Below are 20398 nucleotides of genomic sequence, written 5' to 3'. Positions count from 1 at the left end.
ATCGGGTTCCCGCCAACATACGAAGCCGCCATAGCAGTAAGAATTGGCACACATGAAAAAGAAATCCTAATCATTAGTTGCTATTGTCCGCCTCAAGAAGATATCAAACCACTGTGATTGAAATTGGACATCCTAATACAAAAATCTCCTATAAGGATACTATGATTATGGTGGATTTTAATGCTAAAAATAACAACTGGGGAAGCCGAAACAATGATCAAAAAGGGAAGCGCTCGTAGAACTTGTAATTCGACGAAATCTCCGCATAGTAAACGACAGAAACTAACCACCAACTTTTAAAACGACACGGGCAACAGGTTGGATAGACATCACTATATCAAATAATGAAATGGCAGAAAATATTTCCAAATAGGAAGTTCTCAAATCTTGAATAACAGTAATAATAGATTTGTTAAAGTTAACACATCAAGCATAATACCTCAACAAAAGATGCGACTAACACTCAAAGGAGAACAGAAATTTATGGAATAAATCATCAGGGATACTTGGTTCGAAGACGTGCAGGAATAAATGGCTACTGAAGAAGACATTAAAATATTTTCAACACATTTTACCAAAAATTGACAATTCAAAGAGGAAATATACCAAGAGGAAAAACCCATCGAAACATGAAACTAATTCTTGGTGGTCAACAGATCTCGAGATAGAAACAACGAAAGTAGGTGCAATGCGCAGATGACAAAAATCAAAAGGTGAATTGCAAAAACTACAAAAAGGAATACTACCAAGAACACGACGTGTACAACAACATGCTCGAAAATGCGAAAAACCAAAGCTGGCAAGGAATATGCACAAAAATAACTGAAAATCCTTTCTCCTTTCCTTTTAAGATTGCACGACATCAGTTAAAATCAAGGTTCTATTTACCAGCATTACAAAATAGAATGGAGAAAACACCACAACACTTGAAGAAACTGTACAGTACATTTTAGAGCAATTATTTCTCGCGTTTCAATTGACAAAGAAATCCTTCCCCGTGATAACGAAAATTCTCATTCAAGTGGAGATCTGAGAGAAGCGAATATTTACGAAGGACAATATGCATACAAGAGCAATGTATACGATCAATAAAGTGGACAGCAAGATATAATTAACGACAAAACATTCACACGAATTGACGTTGATTGCCTTATAAACGATCTCCGAACAAACGTTGCCCCTGTACCCAAAAATCTTAAAGCTGTTTTTGTACAAAAATGATACAATACAATGCACATTTTATCAATCTATTTAAGACATGTTTGAAATTCGGATATTTTCCACAGGAATGCAAACAATCTAGAATAATTCTAATACCAAATAGAAAAACTACACAATCGGTTGTACAAAACAACAGCTCACCTGTAGCAATCAAATCTACTTTAGGTAAGTTTTTAAACAAATCAACAAAGAATAATATGGCACTTTTTGTATGTTAACAACCTTTCCCAAACACACAAATATGGTTTTACATACAGAACATCAACCACACTAGCTTTAGAAGAAATTAGGAAGAAAACACAGGAGGGGGGGAGAAGGGGCAAGCGAAACTAGATGATCTGAATATATTAGTTATTTCACTAGACATTAAACATGCCTTTAATTCCATACAGTCTTCTTTCGTTACGCGAAAACTTAAACAATAAAACTGTCATAAAAATTTAATAGTATGAACAGACGACATCCTAACAAACAGAGAAATAACGTATACAGATGAAAATTTATCCATGACAAAAACATTGAGAACAGGATCAGTACAAGGCTCAGTCCAATCTATTGAAATGTACTAATATCCAAGGTTCTAGAAATAAATAAATTTCCATAGGTTCATATGCAAGCTTTTGCAGATGTTACTATTATAGTAAAATTTAAATAGAGAAATCATGCAGAAAATAAAGCGAACAAGACCCTTGCAAATATACACTTATGCTAACAAACAAAAGGTATAACATTCAATTCGAAGAAATAATCCTTCATATTATTCGGTGAGAAATACAGAAGTCATCCTGCACAGCTTATCCTGGGAAGTGATAAAATTAAAGAGGTTAAAGATTGGATTGGATTGTAAAACTTTATTTGTCCAACAGATGTAGGGAAGGCTTTAAGTCTTCCCACCTAGACGACGGCCAGGAGTCCTTGGACCCTAGCGGCGATTTCGGCCAGTTGGACGGTCTTCAGTTGAGTCTCCGGATCGGAGCTGAGTAATAAGGTCTCCCATTGTTCTAAAGACTTTATTCTTCCCTCAGAGGGAGCCTGTGGGCATTCCCACAGAATGTGATTAAGATTAGCCTTGGCTTTACATAGCTTACACTGGCTGGAGTACTGACCCGGGTAGTAGAGGCTGCACGACACCGGGCTTGGAAACGAGTTGGTTTGCAGGCGACGCCAAGTGGAGGCCTGGCTCTTGTTTAAGGATGCATCAGCCGGAGGATATTTAACCCGCCCTAGTCTGTAGCGTTGTGTGATTTCTCTGTAGCAAACTAAGCGGTCTCGCCCCGTGAAGCCTTCGGCTAGCCCACCAGCTCGGAATGTAAGTCCTAGAGCTAATTCGTGGGCCGTTAAAGAAATAATAATACTCGGAACTACTTGTGATCCTAATGTCACGTTTCTTCCTCACCTAGAATGCATCAAAGAAAAAATTTTATCATGTTACACACAAGGTGGGAAGAATAATGAGTTCAGCCGAATATAATAAGCAAGACAGACTGAGGAAAATAGATAAATAGGAGATAGAAAGGATGATTATTTATGGATCACCCGTTTGGTATAGTTACAAAGCCATTATTACCAGTAACCTGAAATCAGTTCAGAGGATCCCCTTGCTAATGATCTGAAAAGCATTTAGAACAACTTGTAATCTAGTTTTAAATATTTTGTCTAATATTCCTCCGATTCACCTCACAACAGAAAAAGAAAAGGAAGTTCACGATATCCTTTCTCATGGAAAAACTTTATCTGGAAAAACGTAGTTTTCAATTCACATCGAATTACAGATACGGTCGATAATTGGGGAACACACCCCACTGAAAAGATATTTTTTGAATTTGAAACAGAAGCAAAAGAAACATCAGATTATAAGGTATACACTGATGGATCCAAAATGGAGGGAAAAATTGGGAAAGTCTTTCTAATAATGAACACAATGGGAAAAATATTGCATCTGAAACAATATAAATTACCCGAATGCAGCATTTACTTTGAAGCAGAAGCCATCGCAATACTGAAAGCCTTAGAATACGTACAAAACATAAACATAAAAGGATCATTACAGCTCCATTCAGATAGTCTTTCCACTTTGCAAGGAATAAGAAATCCCTAAAATAACAATCCAATGATTCACCATATCAAACACAAACATTCAAGTATCAAAGAAATAAAGGTCACATTATGCTACATAGAGGGCCATAGTGGAAATCCGGGAAACACTTTAGCAGATGACTCCGCCAAGGAAGCAACGAAGACAGGAGAGGCACTTAATATGCCAATTGCAAAAAGATTTATAAAAAGGAATGGTACTCAAGCACTAAAAGATGCATGGAACAAACTGTGCAATGAAGAATGTAAACAAAGCTATATATATGAATGGATCAAAAATCTAAATACCATAAAAAGGCATTTCTCCAAAAAATTTCACCTATCTCAAGCAATATCCTGTCAGGGGAGGATTCCGTTCTATTTTCAAAGGTTTAAACTGAAAACAAACTGCATCTGTCTTTGTGGAAGAGAGAGTCAAAGTTTTGATCACTACTTAAAAGATTGTCAAATGGTAATGACAGACCAGAGAAAGTTACAGCAATTATTAGGAAAAGAAATACACAAACGCAAGCCAGAAATAATAAAAGAAAGGAAAACGCCAGAAATCTTGTTAGAAATGGTAGGCACTCTTAACGAGAAAATTTCGCAAGTATAAATACCATATGTTTTAAGCATACCTACAGGAATAATACCATACGTCTGACGACCCCAACCATCTGATGTAGCACGAGAAGCGAAACGTCCATTGTGGAGGGGCTTTCTCCGACCACTCGGCTGCACCAAATGAAAAATAACAGTAGGTAAACTATCTTACCAACAAAATCAAGACATCACCGCAGTAGCCAGAAGAATCAAGATCTTCGAGGAAGCATCTTAAGTCAAGGTGAATGCCCAAGCCAACAAGGAACAGCTTTATCAGAAGAATCCAATCTTTTAAGAAGTCTCTTGTAATTCAAGATGAAGAAATTCTAATGTAAATAGTTTTGTCTTTGTTACATCAATATATGCTCGCTTCCTGGCCCGTTCCCTTAGCCGTGGTCGCTGATGTATGGTATAGTTCTTCTCTTCCTCCTCCCTCAACTTATCCCCATTCATATCCCTCTTCCTTTCTTCTATTCTATCCTCCTCCCTCTGTTCTCCTCTTTCTAAATCCTTTCGCCTTCTAATTTCTCTTCTTTCCTATTTCAGTTTCCACATCCTGCGATACATTAGTGTAGCAGGGAGCTACTCGTAGCCTCACCCATGTACTGTCGTGGTTTGCGCTTGTTTTCTAATCTGATTGTATGCGCGACGTGATTGTGTAGTATTTGATGGATGCCAAGCGGCACCAGCGATTAGACTGGAACATCCGACACCTCCACGAAGTGTTACGAAGAGGAAGCGCAAGGCGCAAACGTATATACAAATATTTACACGTGACAGGTTAGTGGTAAACGCGCGGTGTGGTACATAGGTAGTAGCACCCAAGGACAGTCCCGCACTTATTCTATTGCCTCTTGCACGGATGTTCTTGCCCAAGCGCACCGGTTTCACATGAATCCTGTGGTCCGCGGCATAATTCAATATTTATGAAATGAACTCAGCTGGCACCAACTAAAACGAGTAATCATAAATTATAATATTAAAAGCCGCACTTACTATATATCAATTCGGTCTACCTTAGCTGTCATTGTGTATAAACATCTTTTCGTTTTTCGGCGAAAATAACCTCCGTAAACAGTTACGTGCATGCCCTGTTGTACCACCCGGATGGAGTAATTTCTTTTCCATGATATTGCGTGCCATCCGTGAGGGGAGAGTCAATCGATGTCGAAAACTACAGCCCCGCTAACTGGATCAAAATTACGTCGTTATTCCCGACGGGCCAGCTACCTTGCGCCCGCAGTAGGGGAGGAAAATGCGCTGTACCGGGGCGCTGCAGGAAGCTGATTCAGTGTCGACCGTGTACGACCCGGCAGCTGTTTCGGGGGTCCCCGCTGCCTCGCTTCCGTGCTGGAACTGCGGCGTAGTTTATGCGCATAAATCGATATGAGCACACACAGTTGGCGGGCGCCACGAACGTGGCTATGTTTACGAAAGCCACCCGCTTGCACAGTTGAACCTCCTCGCGTATCGCTCGCGCGTTCGCTCGCAGACGCAAGGCCTTCGCGAAGCGCTCGCGCCATCTAGGAAGTAATTTTGTAACCAAGCAAGAGCGGGCGTGCAACGTGTCGCTTGAAGACTCCTCAATGATACAGGCTTAAATATACGCGATCGTTGTGCGTATTCAGCACTTCAAAAATTGCATGATCATTCTAGCGACGACATTACATTGCAGAACACACACGCTGGGCAGTTCACGCCAATTGTCAAATAAATTCAGATGTTTTGTTAGAGCAGGAAGCTTCGGTGCAATGAAAAATCAATAGCTGTCGTTTCCACGGGCTCCATCTGCTCAATACCTACGACGCGCAACCCCGCTGCCAGGGCGTTTGCGGCTGCAGAAATCATTTTCTGATTCAGCACGGCTTGCGAGACAAAATTGGTGATGTGCCGTGGTTGTGGCTATGGCGTTGGCGTCAGGATGGGCTTCGGTGTCGGTCTTTGAGTGAGCTCTGCTCGGCGGCTTGCTGGTCGACTTTGCTATTGAGCTTCTCGATAGCGTCAAGAGGGCGGGGCAAGTAGTGGGCGTGCCTGGATGAGCCGAGTGGAGAAGAAACGCCTGGTGTCCATCCTCTTTTCGGCGATTTCAGCTACCAAGTGGAGGGGTTCGGAGGAAGACACTCAGAAACATAAGAACTTGCTGAGGCAGTCGCTGCAGGAAGGGCTCGCGAAGCATCGATTTGTTCAGTGAAGTGGTGCCAACTACGTTTATTAGATTTATCATGGTACGCGCGAGGTACTTGGGTTTGTGGTCACCAAGTTTCTCCGCGATGAGCATCTGCTGTAACCAACGTTGTTCTGACGCCGTTCTAAGTAGTGCATCAAGATGGTAGTAAGGGTTGACCGCAGGCGGAGAGCGCTGAATATCCCTGACGATGGCAATCATAGGATCTGGCAGTGGGTCGAAGGCAGGTTCGTATTTTGATGTTTGTGACGTCACGCTGTGTCGGCGGAAAAGCGGCTCAACGTTGTGAAAATAGAGTTCCGCGTCCAAATGCCAGAACGTTGACAACTTAAGAGCAGCGACAACAGGTACCGGTACCGTGGCATCGGTGTCTCTGCATTTTTGGGGTAGGTCATGATATCTGGCCAGAGTGCGTAGGGCCTCGATGCGTAATCACGTTGCCACCGACCAGAAACCCCGTGAATGTGTAGTGTGAGCGTCAGGAAAGACGAGGAGGGGGCACGTTTCCATCCGGCGGCCGCGAGTGACCACTTGCGGGTTGCTTGCTTCAGAACACCGCGTGGTGAAAAGCGTTCGAAGTCACCATTTTTGGGAAGGCGCGAGATGATCTATTTCCCACATCTTCATTGGTGGCGCTATTCGAATGTAGGCGAACACCAGCTGGTGCGCTGATGTCCAGATGTCCGCATGGTTCTGCTCGCGTGCAGCCCAGGCTCTGTCGAGCCACATCGCTCGAACGCGGCCAGCAAGCGAAGGCACAGCTTCGTCGTCGTTGGCCAGCTGAACGCCGCTCGCAATTAAAATAATATGAAGATTTACTGTAATATCATTTGGAGTTTCTACCGTAGAAAATGCAATTAGTCCTCTAGTCATATCAGCGACGCCTCCAACTGTCCTGCCTTCTTTGTCTTTTCTGACCATGCTCATGTAGTTACCTTGGCGCTTGGCAGGCGTGCATGCAGGCAAGTCTCGCTAACAACAAGGATGTAGATACTGAGCCAACGCTTATAATGCATCAGCTTTCGTTGGCATGCTTCTAGCATTCACATTAATGATGTCGATACCTTAATAATCAATTTATCCTCTCAGTCTTTGCCAATTCCAGACGAACCTCCACAAATATATATTTCATTACTCTGTTCTAGAGATAATATTGCCACATGCAGTGGCACAGCAAGGGGACTAAAGAAGAAGAGAACGAGGTTCGTCTCGGCATCGCGCGTCAACGGTTACGTTTTGTGAAGGACAAACGCCTGGATCCCCATTCAGCGTGTATACTTCAGCAGAGTATACGCGAGAATATGTATAACTGGCCGTTGCTTATCGAGAACCAGCTTGACATGTCCACTCCCTGTTTCTTGGGCTGCAGAGCTCCACAACGTCTTGGTCATATGTGCAACTCTCACAGAGAAATATTAAGAAACACAGTGCTCTGCGCCCTCAAGTTGAACTGTTCATTTTAGTGCAAATAACAGGTACGAAATTGTATCCACTAATAACTACTCTTCCCTATGAGCAGTTTTTGCAATATCACCACCAAATTTCAATCCTCCGCTCTCTATTATATCTATAGCTCGTTAATGATTTAATCGCGTTGCTTATGGTATTCGTAGCGCATTCTTTATGACGACGACACAAGAACTCTTTGGCTCTATTCCAGCATATCAACTCTGGAGTAATGCAGGAAGGAGCACCGAGATTTGGATTTTACAATGCATTTGGCGTGACCACATACTGCCTTAGCGATGGATCGCCTTTTGTGTTGCCACCATGCTCTCTGCCTCTACTATCTTTCTTTTTGTGCCTTTCCTAGGCACAATCCCCTTCTTGTTTCCCTAGAATTTGACACCAAAAGTGGGCAGTACATTGCGTTGAATTCGGGAAATGAGCATTGCGTTGAAGTCGAAAATAAATCTGTCAAAATACTATTGAGCGAGCAAACTAGCTCATTACACTATGAAACGGGGCGGCGACAAATAGTCATCAAGCATGCTTGAACTAAACCGTAATATATATACGAATACCAGTGCAGAATTTGCCTACCTCTTTTTGATCTTTGCTCTTCACTCAAACGTATAGCAGTTTCTAGTCTTCACTGCTGACGTGTTCCCATCCGCTTTGAATCCACTCGCTTCACGGAAGTGGATGTTCGCTACAGCTGTTGCTGGGTGAACGCTGATGGGCAGACACATATCTGCAGACCGAACATTTGCTGCTACAGACACATGCCTCTTATTATAGCAAAATTCCGGCTTATCTTGAGTCACCCAGCTAAGGCCTCAAATAGCAGGGCACTGTCATTTGTGTTATAGCAAAGATTTTCACTCCCGATCTCTTGCTTGCCGCATTTTAAGATATCCAGTACTTTCTGCTTGTTTCAACGCGTTGCATTATTTTTACAGTCTTGGTTTCTCTCCCTTTTTTTTCCCGTAGACTCAAGTTTGTCTACTTCCACTTTCACTTACCCTGTACAAAGAAGCAAGTAGCTCGATGACACGCCATCCTCTGCTTTGGCCGCGTCTTGGGATGGAATGTCACTTCGGCACATTATTCGGCACTATTGCGTCTACAAGTGGAAACGAAGCGATCAGCCTATTTCCAAGGTGTAAGAACTGTTGTGTGTCACAAATTACAGAGTGCAGCAAAAGCATAAAGTGCGTCGTTCAAAATCAGCAGCCACTGTACATTCGCACTGGCATAATGCATAAAACAGAAGCTTGGTGATATTTCTGAATGGTGGCGACACTAATGTGGTGCCACTGCTCTCAAAAGCGGCGTAATAATGCTGCTTAGTCTGTGGCAGCCAAGCTTGAAAGCTTCAATTGAAGCTTGAGATGCTAGCCTTGTCGATAGCGGTTCAGGAGCATTTCGTGAATCATCCTGAGGCTCAGAGTTCATAACACAGACAAAATTTAACAAGAAAACGGGCCTACAGAGAAAACAGGAGATCCAGCGTTTGACTGAATCCTATCTGGTCAGGAAAACGCATGATCTATAAGAGAGAAACATTTTTAACTAGGTTTCTGTGGCAGTGGAAACGTCCGAATAAATTTTTTTTTCGTGGAATGTTTGTTTAGTTTTTGATCGGCATATTTTTATTCATCACTGAAAAAGCATATACATAGAATTTCTGACGCACTGATTCACAGAAGTTGCACAAATGCAAGACGACACATTTTTTTTCACGTTGTTAGTAATAAATATAACTTTTGCAAACACAATACCAATATAAACAAACGCTTTTTAAATGTGATGCCAAGGCAGCGACACTTATTGTAGAAAATTTTTATTCATTTGGAAGGCATTGAGTAGTTTTATATTTCGGCAGGCAAGGTACTAGATTCGCTAGAACGCCCAGACCCAGAGTGTCACCCAGGCAACTGTGGAAGGGCGCGCGCAGTTCTACGTGTGAACTGGGCTACAGACGTTTTGCCTCGGCGCGCGTCTCCGCGCGCATGCAGCGCTGCGGGCCACGCCAAACCGCGTGCGAATAGAAAGTTTCTGAGCCATTTGTGATTCGCTCTGCAAAGCGCAACTTCGCCTAGGGAAAAGCCTATGAACTAGCGCACCACGTTATCGTAAATCGTGACAGATTAACTAATCTGGCTCCAGGAGTGGCGCATGTAAAGCAAGTTTTATATGAACACTTCTTAAGGATTTGTACAGCCTTGCGTCTCTAGAATAAAAAAAGTTTACTTGTATAATAACCTACACGTGACCGGCAATGGCAAATAATTACGGAAGAGTTCATTATTTATAGGTCTCGATGTCGGCATTCATTTAAATCTCACAAATGTATTACAATAATTTGCAGAAATATTTTCTTCGCCATAATAGATCGACTTCTGGAAAGCCAGTACACGCTTCAGTTTCACCATGCTCTAATATGCATGCGTATTTTATTACATCTAGGGAAAATTCATTTGCCATTGAGATCTGATCATTACATGAATTACAAAAATTCAGCACCTTTAAGACTAAATTGTTCTTCTAGACTGTCACAGTAACTTTTTTTCGTAACAGAATACTTCGCTGCTTCCGAAACTATTTGTGCACATTGGCATATTATATTTGAGTTTATTATGCCTGACCTATTTAGCAACTTTATTAGCTGGCCTACGTTACAATCCCAACTTAGCTATGTTTCCCGCGAGGTACAATCTTCTTTTACGAAAGGTAAATATTAACTATGGCAAGTAATCATTGCTGCTTATTAACATATCATTTTCAAGTATTAGGTACTAGTAATAATGATGCAATCCTTAAACAGATTTGTCTATTTTTATTATTTGTCTTAGTATTTGTCTGTTTAAGATAAATTTAGACGTGTTCCCTTTATTATTTCACGTATCTGTCTTGCTTTTATATCTTTGCGATGGCACTGCTTTCTTTCTTGATAATATTATGCTACTATGGGAATCAAAATCATGAAGTTTTTCAGTCGTAGGTGTAAATGTTTATGAACCTTCAGCAGCAATACTTCCTAGAAACTACTTCTAATGCCAATTTTATCGGTACGAGATTTTTGTAAATACCACGCATCACTTTTACCCAGGCATTGGTAAACGTATTATCGCAGAAGTATCCTACTTTTCTCTCCACTTTTATTTTCACAGGTGGTGTCGCCTCGGATTTTAAACTTTCGAGCCTCCGAATGTACACTTCAACTGCATACTATGTGTCGTGTCACCTTTTTAAAGTAATATATTGGAAAACTTCTCGAAAGAAAGCAACGGCACTATAGGCTGCGGCAATTTTCTTTTTCTAGTCAGCCCCAGCAGCTCGTGCTTCCTACTATATTGGAGGTGCCTTTTTCACTGTAATTACAGTGTCTGTGTTGATAGTTGTTCGTTGCTATGCTGCTTATCAGAGTGAAAGTTTTCAAGGAAGGCTATTGAATGGCGCCGCAATATGCGAAATCACGCGAAGCGGCACACATGATGACCAGCCACGCGGCATCACGCGCACTGTCACACTGGCGACTAGCACAGCCACGAACTGCGGAAGCCTGGGGCTGCAGCGAAGGGAGCCGCAGCTACGCTTCGCTGCCGGCCGGTCGCGACGCCGCCTCTTGCGACGCACGTCCGCCTTAACGCCTCGGCCGGCCGGTGCCGGGTAGCTCGGTCCCCAGCGAGCGCCGGCACCCGCGCGTTCCCCTCATGCGGCTCGATTAGCCGACGAGCCTGATTGCCTGGTTGACAGCTCCATTAGTACTGTTCTCGCCAATGGAAAAGAAAAAAGCTCGCTGAGCTGCCGCCAACGGTGGCTGCAAACTTGCTCGCTCTTGCTACAACTTCGCGATTCGGTGAACCTTTCCTGTGGAACACACTTGGAAAACGACCCACTTAGCTGTTGCGAGTACTACAACTTAGGCCACAGTGGATCTTGAGTAATGCCTACCTCCACGTCGTTCCTTGTTCAGGTCCTTTGAATTTTTATACATTTTTCTGTTAATCTTGCTTAAACTTGCAGCAATGTTGTCTGGCCATCGTATAAGAGCCGGTGAGGCTCTAAACACGTAGAACACCTGCGAGTAAAGTGCTAAGGAGAACGAGAAGTAAACACATTTAATGAGCAAGATATTTCTTAAACAAGGTGATGGTGTCGTAAATGAAAATTAATTTATGTTATCCAAAGCCGGGGAATCAACATCACTCGTGCTCGAAAAATTTGCCTCTGCTTGCCACTTAGCGTGATAAAGGGCAGGTAAAAGGCTCATTGTCTGTGTAGTCCCGTGATTTGTGTGTATCAGTATTATGAGTTATTGTTTCCATTCTAAAGAAGCCGGCCACAGTCACAATGTTATCTGGCTTGTAATCTGTGGCAGACGCCGTTAGTACTTTTTCAAAAATCTAAAATTTATTCTAAGCCGCTTGCCAGCAATGTTAACTCAAAATTGGCCTCTGCTCTTCATAGACAACTTCTACGTCGTAATACTTTTTATGATATTTAATTTTGAAAAAATCGTCTGTTCCAGTTAGCCTAATTCTGGTCCTTCAGTTGTAACATTCAGAGAGGAGGATATTAGTTGCACGGGAAATCGAAACATATAATTAAAGACGTTCGAAAATTACCCTGTGATGTATTTGATTTACTGCACATCTTGCAATTTACTGATTGTAGCCGGTGAGCTTGCAAAGTGTATCCACATGGAAAGAACTTGCAGAATGACACCAGTTTGGAAATATTCGCTATCAAACTTGCCATAAATATACTTTGTTTTTTCACTCACTGTTTAAAGAAGTGCTCGTTCATTCAGTCAATCATAAAGGCAACTTGAATACCTATGTATTTCATCAGACACTCTCGGAAATTCTATATAGAAACTGAGATTATCCTTTAGAATCATTTCAAGTGGGTACGTCTTGCAAGTTCACCGGCTACAATTCGTAAGTTAAACCAATATGTGCTCTAAGGCAATTAATTACGAGGTTAATTAGCGAGCATTAGTTAGTTGAATAAGTGTTTCGATTTCTCGAGCTAGTAATTACCGCCTTTGCGAATAATTCAGCTCAGGCACAAGATATATGCTATCTGCCAAAGGTTTTTTTTTCGAAAATTCCAGGTAATTTAAAATGATCAAATCCTTTGGCGTGCAGTAAGATGCAACAAGCAATGTCGCCTTCGGTGCATTTTGTGTCCTAGACCTGTCCGAGCAGGCAACGTTGTTAAAGTATTCTCGGTTATTATTAGGACGTAGTGAACAGAACCACTCTAAAGATAGCTATACAAATTTCAAGAATTTAAGAGCATAAATCCTGGCTTCAAGAATGCGTAAGAAGTCCTTGGCGGCTCCTAGATCTACGCCAATTGGTTAATTAAAAGACTGAGACAACGGAAATCACCCATTACTCCTGAAATTCATCAAAAAAAGGTACACGCAGAATGTCCTGCGGCAGTAATCTAAATGATGCATAAGCATTTGCTACTTATCATCTATTTTCGTTGTTTAATGCCGCTGTGTTTGGTATAATTGCGAGCGACACCGGGAAAGATTCGTGCAACGAAGAATGGCGGTTCCAACACCGCAATTTTAACTGAGACCAGCAGATGACGAAGAAGAAGAAAGAACTAGCAATGTTCCCTGAAGTTATATGGCGGTGCATTTGAGTGCCGCTGCTTCGTGAAAGATGAGCGCTCGTCGATGCGTGCTATGGTACGTGGCATAATTGAACAGTGTTTCATTTGGGAGACCTCGTACGTACATGTGATTGATGACGCTGGTTCCTTGCCATGCGATCCATTATCAACCGTGGTTGGCAGTATTCCTGCCGCGGCTGTGTAGGGTGCGGCCGAGCGGGCCCTATCTTGAAAGCGGTCTGCGATGAGGACAGAGTGCGCCGAGCGCTGATAGCTTCGTGCGCGCTGAGCTGTTGCCGCTTAGTTTGCGTTGAAGCGAGAGGTAGCATGAAGGTGAATTCGCTCGCTGCTGTAGGCCTCACATGAGGGACGCATGAGTAGACGGGTTCCCGCGTTCGGTAGCCATAGAATTTCATGAAAATTATAGTGTTTACGAGCCAGAACCACTTCCTGAGTGTGAAACTTATATAGAATTTCTTACGCATTGAAAAGAAATTACAGAAGATTTTATGCACTGTGTTCAAGGATTTCACGGAAAATTATCTCACGAGAGTAGATCATTGTAGTAGGATGCGTACACTTACAAAATCAAATACAACGTACGCTAATGTTTCGCCTTGATCATCCTAAAAGGATTCTGAACCACTTCTCCGGTTCGGTGATAAAACACAGTCACCAGCAACATACCCTGCTGTGGTGGCCATCTAAGCCAAATTTTTCAATCATTCGCGACTGTGGAGCTCGCAAGCGGAGCATGAAGTCACGTTTTTGTGAAACTGTATCGCCGCAGTAGTAGTTGTAGGGACGCTCCTGGTGCATTTCTACCGCCGTCATCGTCGATGGCATTGACGTCGCCGTGACATTCTTTAAAATAAACCCTCGATAACATCGTAACAGCGCACTGCATGTTGTGCATGCGAGTGACAGCGTACGAGGGTGAGCCGACAAGAATGGTGGCTTGATTTCGCGCGAGGAAAGGAAGAACGCGCCGGCTTCCATCGCATGCTAGGCAGCAGGGCATGGGGGGGCGGGAATTCTATCCTGGCTGCGGCTGCGTATGGCGCCGCTGAGAGCAGCTGTGTGCGCGATATCTTTGAAGGTGGTGTGCGCTATGTACAGAATCGGACGCGCCTGGTTCCGTCCGCTCAGTTCACGTTGAAGTGAGAGACAGCATGAAGGCGTCCTGCCGCCACCCTTCCTGACGCCAGCGTTTCGGCAGCGTGTGTCAACGGCCATTGATGGAGATGTGTTCGCCTCTGTCTCGCCTGCGTGACTTCTTACTTTGATAATTAAGCGAACATTTACACGTTTACACAGTCGATAAAAGTTACATTATTTCGGACTACTTGGCTGAAACATGAATTAAAAACGTGTGATGCAGCACGTACCAGAAAAAAATAAAGAGGAGAGGACAGAGCCCAGTGTCACCCTCTATAAAAGAAGTGAAACAATTATTTTTCTAAGCATGATTGCAACAAGAAGGATATGCAGAAGAGGGTCCCAAAGTCACATGACCATACCGGGGTCCTCTGTACGTGAATATTCGATAATAAACGAAGAAATTAGCAGAGAAATAATGAATCCATCAAGCCAACAGAAAAAACAAGTACAAAATAGGTTTATGTATCCATAAATATGTTTTTTGATGGAATAAATATTTTATAGACAAATACAAATTTATATTAACACTGAAAATATGCATGCAAAGTTAACGTGAACAGTGACAGTGCATCCTTACGTACAAAAATTTCCAAAATAAGTTAGAAAGAAGAAAGGAAAGAAACAAACAAGGGAACAGCAAAACAAGATAAATCATAACATAATAATTCATTGAAAAGATGGGTTTTTAGCGTTTCATCTTAAAGTCAGTAAGACATGATGATGTTTTCATGGGGTAGGGAAGTGAATTTCACATTATAATAGCGAGAATGATGATGCCATTTTACCGTATTTATTCAGTGCTTGAAGCAGCAAGAAATTATTTTTCTCAGGAAAACGATTAGGGTTAATATTCTTCAAGGAATATAAGGAAATGTAATTGTGCGTGAGGTCTTTAATAATCAATCTAAAAAGCTTGGTAATTAAGTTCAGTGCAAATAAATCAGCCATGGTCTGCCATTTATTCTCCATGCGTATGATATTATTATTGTCTCTACTAAAGTAAGAAATAATGCACAGAGTTTGGTTTTGCATGCGCTGAACAGATGTTAAGTGGCACTGGTACGTGATGCATAAGCAGCAATACCGTAATCAATGTTACTATGAAGGAATGCATAATAAAGTGAAAACACAGCATAAGTAGAGACACAAGGTCTTTCTTTGACGAGTGCTCGTATACCAAAAGAAGTTGTTTTCTTAGCTTGTGCGATATGTTTCGTGAAATTTTTGTTGTTGATCGAGGTAGATAACAAGAACTGATACGCAGTCGCTAGTACAAATAAAGGGTGAGTCAAGAGAAACCTGAAGTGAAAATGGTAGTCTTCTCTTAGGGGAGCGAGAAACCATGAGTTTAGTTTTGTTCGGATTCAAAATCAAGTGCATATTGGGACACCAGGTAACAACATTAGCTAACGCACTATTCAATTCATGAGTTAGTGAAGATATATCCGAGTCTGAGATAGTTGTGTTATCAGCATATAGCATGCATTGTGAAGGCGAATCGTGTTGCGGAGGGTCATTTGTGCAGAGAATAAATAATTATGGTCCCAAAATGGAGCCCTATGGCACCCCTTGATTAGTTTATTCTTTTTCTTCATTTTTCTCCTCGTGGCAAACAAAACGGGCAAGGACATTTTCTCACCAGATTTTGCTGCAACCCGCTGAACACAATCAATGTCTTCAGACAAAATTGCCCGCCCAACCTGCTTGAGAATGGCGGCGCATTCTTCTCCCTGAGTACTCGGAACGCCCTTTACTTCATCGTTGTTCATCCTGGAGTACTGATCTAAATCTGCCACCTTATTTAAGGTTTAATTTTCATTGAAAAGGGCTTTGCTTGCAGCAGTGAGCTCGTCCTGTCTCGCACGCATTGCATCGTATTCCTTACTAAGAAATTCCACTGGGTTACGAGTGGAACCTTGTTCGTCGATAGAATGGTTCCCTATTCTTTCCTGAAGCCTTCTTATTAGGTCATTCATTACATCTTCCAAATTCTTTGGAAACGTTGCCTCAATGATTCGACCCTCTTTGCAAGTTCAGCGTTGGGAGGCATTCTATTAATGAATTAGTTAATGAGAAGCACTATCGAACAGCGAATACAGAATGTCTGAGCAGCAGTCCTGGTGAAGTAATTACCGAGAACACTTTGAAAATGGAGCGCAACCAACCTGCGGGTACAAGATCAAGCTTATGTTGACGTTGGCTTGCCGGCGGACTAGTGCTGAATGTCCCCGCTGCGCCTTATATGGTCCAAGTGAAAATGCTAGCTGACTGCGCAGGTCTAGAGCGATGTCCACCGATGCCTATCAGTCTTGCCGAACATCCCTTCGTCTACGTGAAAACAGATACAGACTTCCAAATCGACACAAATGCGGTTACAAGAAGATTAAGCTTAGGCGGATGTTGGCTTGTCCACGGACTGCAGCTGAATGGCCGCGGACTGCTGCTGGTGCATCTGGCGCAGCACGTATATAAAACTGTTATCCTTATTTCGTATAGCTGTTGACTAATCTGCTAGTACAATCGATACTTGCTTTTTGGGTGAAAGTGCGACAACTGTGACAAGCTGAATCCCTCTCGTCACTCCTTTTTTGGCTGTCACATATCGTTTTATAGCAGATTCTTACACGCGGCTGCTATTGGCCAATAGCTGACATCAATCAAGGATAATTTTGGCATGAGAGCACATTTACATATTTGCGAGAAGGGAATGCGTTTTTCGAATACCTCGAATTCGGCCGGTCATGGAAGTATTCGTGTAGGCGTAGGTTACGAGCGAAATTATCCAAATATTTGAGCAGTTGAAATTCACTGTGTCCGCCTGTAACTGGACGAACATTGAGACCACGACGCAGAGCACTGCACTCATTAGCTGTTAGTAAAATGTCCGAAATATTAACAATATTGTTTTGCTCTCGGTCGGAGCACTTCTTAACAGAGGATGACGAAGAAGTAACGGAGTGCACTGCAAGAGGCTTGCTTTGAAAAGGGGCGGAATTACATAGGCTGTCTTGGCTTCCAGAAGAGCACCCAATACCGTCACGGGACAGTTTCTTGGCTTTCAATGTGCGAATTTCATTACATTTTTTTATTCGAATGCCTCTATGCAGCGGATTGGGCAGATGACAAGTTTAAACTTGCTGTAATTTGACTTCCTTGGTTCTTGAATTTCTTACTGCAGAAAAAGTAGGGATCCAACGAAACTCAAGTGAGTTCAAGTGAAGCACTTGTTAGTATGTTATCCGATCTAGCATTAGTGCGTTCACATATGTCAGACAAAGGTGGTTTTATAACAATGCGGAGACCCTTTGGTGCAACAGACGCAGCCAGGTAGGCATTTAGCGTATGTATATGTAGATAATTGCGGATTCCTTTTTTATTCGACCTTTCTTATCCTTAGGAATTCATTGGAATAGAGATTAATGACATTATTAATGGAAGTTACAGTCTTTCGCAGGTGTTTCAGTCATGGCGTGGGTGTGGGCTCTGCGGAGCTCGTAGCGAGGACCTCTACGGGAGGAATCTGTAGTGTCCTGCACTGAAGGGGACCGTTGAGCTGATGAGGCCCTCGCTGGCACAAACACTTTTTTTTTATTCAAGTACCCTAAAGGCCCATGCGGGCATTACATAGGGGTGTTACAATGAATTAGTGATGTATACAGTATACGCATTTAAACAGATAATGCATGCTACAATAAAAAGAACACACGCGGAAAAACAGAAAAACAAACAAAAAGAAACCAGTAAGAGGAATACAACTACACTTCCTAAACACTGAAGATACATATAGAATTAAAATGGGTGTTACACAAAATCAACGTAACTTGGTCACTTTATACAAGGAAGTATACTTGATAAAAACGTGCACATACCACTAGATACTGCATGAAAGAATGAAAAGCACAAGCAGAAAAAATTTTATGCAGTACAAGTAACTCTGCGCTAACCTAGAACAAAACTATTTGCGCAAGGAACATCAAAACATGGTGAGCACAAAAAGTAAGATAAAAGTAAAAAAAAGGCGCGCAACAACAAAGTGATGCCAATAACAAATGAGCAGGAGAATACTATGTTAGTACGTTAAAATAGTGATTTAATTTTGCTGGGAAATCATCGTGATTTAGAGCTGATACGATTTCATTTGGTAACATATTCCAATGATATATCGCGAGAAAGAGGGGCGAGTGTCTCACGAAGTTCGTGCGCGCAAGAACGGGCTGCACTTTAAAGGAATGATCAAGGTGCGGGAAGATACGATGGGCGGGCCTGATGTGGCATGCGCTGAAAGACGACCTGTAGTGATAGAGCTTGTGAAAATGGGAAAGAAGTCCTATCAGCCTTCGATTTTCTAGCGAGGGGAAATTTAGAGATATTGTTATGTTAGTGACGCTGGAAGTTCGTGAGTAGTTTTTCGTGATGAAGCGGGCTGCTTTGTTATGAACCAACTCGAGCTTGTTTATGAGGTACGATTGATGCGGATTACAAATAAAAGACGCGTACTCCATTTTCGAACGAACTAGTGTCGTATAGGCTAATAATTTAGTGGACTTGCTTGCCGAGTAAAGGTTACGCCTAATGTGGCAAATGGTTTTACAAGCGCTGCTAGTAATCGCATCGATGTGATGATTCCATGAAAGGTTTGAAGATAAATGAATTCCCAAATATTTTATTGTTTGCGCATGTGCAATACTAATGTCGTTCATCACGTAACAGGTATCCCTAGGGTTACTACATCTAGTGAAGGCTATACTTTTAGTTTTTGAAACATTTATTTCCATTTGCGACTGTTTACACCAGTCGGTAATTTTCGCGAGGTCTGATTGCTAAATGTCAGGGTCGAAAGAGGTAATTATTCGTCTATAAATTACGCAATCATCTGCGAATAGTCTTATTGTAGATTTCATATTATTGCTGATGTTGACGTATAGCAGGAATAAAATTGGTCCCAATGGTCCCTGCGGCACTCCGGATTTAACTAGTGATCGCGGAGAAGAAAATTCATTAGTAGTTACGAATTGGTACCAGTTAGTTAAAAAGTTACGAATCCAATTCGTAATCCTACTATTTATATTAAAATGGCGAAGTCTGAATAATAAATGGTTATGAGCTACCTCCATCAAAAGCCTTCGCAAAATCAATAAATATGGTGTCTATTAGTGAGGAGTCGTTGATAGCTTGGTGCAGGTCAGAGACTAGCTCGAATAACTGCGTCTCACGTGGGCGACCCCGTTGGAACCCGTGTTGGTTAATGAAGAGGAGATTGTGATCGGTTAGGTATTTCATAATTGCTGATGATATAATAAGTTCTAAAAGTTTACATGGAATTCTGGTCAGTGAAATAGGTCTGTAGTTTGAGACAGATGACGGGTCACCGGACTTAATGACTTTCCCAAATTGATACAGGCTACACAAAAAGTCACAAACCCCGTGGTGCGGGGTTTTTGACACAAATGCCCATGGTGCGAAGGAACACCGACATTGGAACACGTAACATTCCAGTGCACGTTATGCCCGGCGGCTGCCACCTCTCCGCTGCTAGACAACACTCTCCATAAATGGTCGTGGGAGGCGCGATTCGCGGAAGTGGAATTGGTAAGCCAACTGGCGACTCTTGACCAGGGCCGGCGAGCCGCTGCAACCAGTGGAGTCCTGGAAGAGCGGCTCCACCCACCATAACCAAACAACCTCTAGTACAATAAACGTTTAGTCTATCTCTCTCTCTTTCGCTGCGGCGTTTCTCGGTGGATTCTTTGAAGCAGTCTTCTTTCGACGGCACTGTGTTTTTCGTTTGTCGGGTGACGATCCCTTCGGAAAGGACTACCATTCGTTGTCTGGCCCATCATCCATGCCCGGTCAGAAGATCAGCCCGCAACGGACTCTTCCTCTGTGACTTGCTCAGGCAACGCCCCACTCTCTAGCCAAGAGCGGGGCGTCGCATGTGAAAGGTTGCCGAATGTGGAAGGCCATAAGTGAGACTTCTTCGACTTTGGGTGTAAGGGATCATTGGCCAGCACGTGGTCCGGGAGCAGCCATTCGAATCCATGGTCCAGGAAAGATAGCAGAGGAGAGCGACTACAG

Source organism: Dermacentor variabilis, chromosome 8 (assembly GCF_050947875.1).
Source record: "Dermacentor variabilis isolate Ectoservices chromosome 8, ASM5094787v1, whole genome shotgun sequence".
NCBI classification, from domain to species: Eukaryota; Metazoa; Arthropoda; class Arachnida; order Ixodida; family Ixodidae; genus Dermacentor; species Dermacentor variabilis.
The sequence above is the reverse complement of the archived record's forward strand: the minus strand, read 5'-3'. Positions refer to the sequence as shown.